Here is a 4490-nt window from a genome sequence, read left to right as displayed (position 1 = left end):
ATGAAAGGTCTATATTAATCTAAAAAATATAAAATAATTCTTTAAACCTCCAATTTGGTACTTAACATATTTAATATTATAAAAGAGTTTAAAGAATCTACTAGACATAAAACTAAATTTTGTATCTAATAGAAAATTTAACTTTAAATTTTGTGTCCAATAGGCTTGTAAATTTTAGAAGATGTTGAATAGATGAAAGGCCTATATTAGACACAAAATTGAAAGCTTGGAGACGTACTAAATAAAACATTTGAAAGTTGTTAAGACAATTTGAGCAGTCTAGGGACCTATGTGTTTATTTTGCCTTAAAAAATGAAAATTATGGAACTCAATGTTTAATAATACTTTGTACTTTGTCTTCTAATCCAGGTTATTGTTTTGGATTACAAGTTGATCAAAAAATATTTATTTTTAAGGATGAATAAAGAATGAATTAAATTAAGGAATAAGTTATCAGTGGAGTACAGAGAAGGAATATCACAGTTCTTAGATATGGTAAAGTTTCATATTAATGATTCCGGACGAATAAGATGTCTATGCAAGAATTGTATGAATTCAATTTGGGAAAAGATAGATATTGTGGAATGACATCTATTAACATATGGAATATCTCCCTCATATTGTGAATGGGTATATCATGGAGAGCCAGTAAACTTATCTAGAAGTCATACAAGTCATTCAATACAGGATGTTGTCGAAGAAAATGAGATGTTGAATCTTATAAATGATTTACAAGTTCCAATTAAAAATGAAAATGCAAATGAAGGAAGGATTGAGAATGAAATGTCCTTTAATGGTCAAGAAAGAGATACCACAAACTTATTCGAGGATTTAATGACCGAAGCACGTAATGAATTATACCCTAGGTGTTCACAATTTTCGTCATTGAACTTTTTAGTCAAGTTGATGCATATCAAAGTTCTGAACAACTAGAGTAACAAATCGTTTGACATGTTGCTGGAATTGTTAAAAGCAGAGTTTCCAGCTGGCACCTCTATACTTACTTTCTTTTATGATGTCAAGCAAAAATTGCATGATTTAGGCCTAGGTTATGAGTCTATTCATGCGTGCAGATATGCTTGTGTATTGTATTGGAAGAATTGTTGGCTATCCTGCAGTTATGGTAGCCAAACAACTGGATTTTGATGTGTTTTTTTGTTGGCTATCTTGTGTATTTATGAATGTTTACGAAGTTTAATGTGTTGTTGGGGGCGGGTTGAGATTGAGTTAAACCATTTTGGGGACAAATTTGCGTTTTATGTGTGTTGGTCATTGTTTACTCGTTTTGTATGTTTTTGATATTCGGGAGGTTCCATGTTTATCGTGGGGGTGGGTAGAGTTTCATTACACCCGTTTTGTCCTTGAAATTGGCTATCTTGTGTATTTATGAATGTTTACGGAGTTTAATGTGTTTGAGAGGGGGGGGGGAGGTTGAGATAAACCATTTTGGGAACGAATTTGAGTTGTATGTGTGTTGGTCATTGTTTACTCGTTTTGTGTGTTTTTGATGTTCGGGAGGTTCCATGTTTGTCGTGGAGGATGGGTAGAGTTTCATTACACCCGTCTTGTCCTTGAACCTGTCTCTTATACACATCTAGATGTGTATAAGAGACAGCTTTGAGATAAACCATTTTGGGGACAAATTTGAGTTTTATATGTGTTGGTCATTCTTGAGGCATTTTGTGTGTTTTTTATGTTCGGGAGGTTACATGTTTGTCGTGGGGGGTGGGTAGAGTTTCATTACACCCGTCTTGTCCTTAAACTTGGCTATCTTGTGTATTTATGAATGTTTACGAAGTTTAAAGTGGGGGGGGGGAGGGATTGAGATAAACCATTTTGGGGACAAATTTGAGTTTTATATGTGTTGGTCATTCTTGAGGCATTTCATGTGTTTTTTATGTTCGGGAGGTTACATGTTTGTCGTGGGGGGTGGGTAGAGTTTCATTACCACCTGTATTGAAGTTTGAACGTGTTGTGGATGTTTATCGATATAACATTTCAATGTTTTTGTTTTATTATAGAATGCTATTCAGAGATGAGCTGGGACAATTGTTGAAGATGTTGTGTTCGAGAAGTGTTCTAGATGTTGTTTTGATTTTACTTCTTTTATGTATTTGTGATATAAATGTCTATCAGCTTCGTTTGGATATTGTAATTTCTAGTATTGACTTCGTTTGGATATTGTAATTTTTTATTTACTTGTTATAATATGGACTTCATTTTCGTTTTTTAGTTATGTGAATCTTTATTTGGTTTAATATGTTTTACAGGTTTTCAGATCAAGATTTAAAAAATTACAAACGATATATTAAATTTTAATACTCCCCACGCATATAGGATCTCTTGACGCACTTTAAAACGACGTCGGGAGTTATGGGCAACTCCCGACACCTATGTGGTATGTCGGGAGTTCCCAGAACTGCCAACACTGTATATTAGACATCGGCAGTTCCAGGAACTCCCGACGTACTACATATGCGTCGGGAGTTCCCCCATAATTCCCGACGCCGTTTAAAAGTGCCGGGTTTCTCTCGACCAAACTCCTGACGACCATTTATGCGTCGGAAGAGCCTCTCCCGACGATTTTTTCACACTTTCCCAACGAATTGTGACGTCAAAAGAAGTCAGATTTCTTGTAGTGTATATTTATAACTTATAGTTTTAATATTTCATCTCATGAAACATGTAAACCATAATTCTTTTTCTATTCCATGACACTTAATGTAAATCTTATTTACATCAATCCTCCACTAGATGTATCTTCTACATCATACCGATTATATCATATATAATCAAAATACCTCTTATCAATTTGAACATTTCAAATCAACACCAAGAACTGATCCTCAACTGACTCCATTGAGCTACCAAGGGGACCTTATAGACCTGTAACTCGAAGCTCCAATGGTACATGAAGGATTGACTAAACTCTTTAGTCATGGGATCCACCATCTGTTAACTGCCAGACACTCCACTAAAGACCGATAGCTAAACTCTCCTTACCACAGATATATTATGTGTCCATCTTAACCAATGACCAGTGCGACAACCCTTTAAAGATCGCTCGTAAGTACAGCTGGGCCAATAACAGTTATGCCCCTGTAGTTACTTCTGTCTCCTTAAGTACCACTGATCCTTCTAATGAACATAAGTTATAGTCCTATTATGACCGAGTCTTCTCTTCCAAAGAGAAGCTGTGGCCATTATGTTCAAGCCCTGGAATCAGCCCTTAAGGGAGTAATCTCTCTACTTATCCTTGCTTCGGGAAAGGAGTGAATTCCATCTTGTGGATTGAGTTCCCAGCTCCCAGATCAGATAAGTCCCCAAAAAGGTAGGCATGTTGAGTTGGCAATCTGGCCACTCTCACCTATACTAATCAAAGAACCCGCCTTCAAAGGCAGGAGTTCCCAAAACACTTAAGATTGAGGTCGTGCCACCTATGGTCGTTTAGATGAGATGCAAGTCTCTATTATCAATGACGTTATATACAAAATCTAGTCATCTCATGGTCCTGGTCTTATACAAACTCTTTGTATAGGACACCCCCGCTCCACGTCTCCACATGAATGGTCAGGACCTACCATCTATAGTAGTTTACAACACTTGCAAACCTCTACAAAGTGGGTCGTATCCATAGTGTCACTAGGTATCCAACCTTAATCCTTATACTACAAACCTATTTAGGTTATCACTTAATGCACTATCCACTTGTATATCACATATACATGCTTAAGTTTATATAAGATAACCAAGGAGCTTTGTTTATTGGATATGAGTAAATGCTAGAATTAAATAACACTTATTTTATTCATTGAACAATGTGTATCTTTACAAAACAACGAGACTCCGGGAGAATTAGGACACCAATCTCAATAATCTCTCACTTGTCCTAATGACTCGGGAGACTAATGTACAATATATAATAAACTAGGGCATACCCGTATCATCTCCCACTTGCCCTAGACAAGATGCCGCATGTCCCACAGACCCAGACTACCCAGGTGACCTTCAAACACGTTAGCCGTGAGGGCCTTTGTAAAGGGATCAACAACGTTGTATAATGTAAGGATCAGATCCTTATCTTCATATATAAACATGTAGTCCCTAGTTCTCCGAAGATACTCGAGGAACGTCTTGACCGTCGTCCAGTGATCAAATCCTCCATTGCTTTCTTAAAAAACAACGGATCCTTAGCCCCATCATTCGTAATGACGTTTTGGGCTTCAGTCAAATCTATGTAGCGATCCGGTGGGTTCATAACCCTCCTACTATGTCGAGGCAGTCTCAGCTCTTGAGCTGGTTGATTAGATGTTTCGACCTCAACAACTCTTGTTGATCTGTTAGTCTGTTCAACAACTCTTGTTGAACCCTCAGCAGTCTCAGTCTCACTAGAGATCTCACGTAAAACGAGCTTACTTCGTGGCTTATGATCCCTTATGTGATCTTCTTCCAAGAAGATAGCATTAGTGGAAACAAACACTTTGTTCTCA

The sequence above is a fragment of the Benincasa hispida genome, chromosome 11 (assembly GCF_009727055.1).
Source record: "Benincasa hispida cultivar B227 chromosome 11, ASM972705v1, whole genome shotgun sequence".
Lineage (NCBI taxonomy): Eukaryota > Viridiplantae > Streptophyta > Magnoliopsida > Cucurbitales > Cucurbitaceae > Benincasa > Benincasa hispida.
This window is presented reverse-complemented; position numbering follows the sequence as displayed.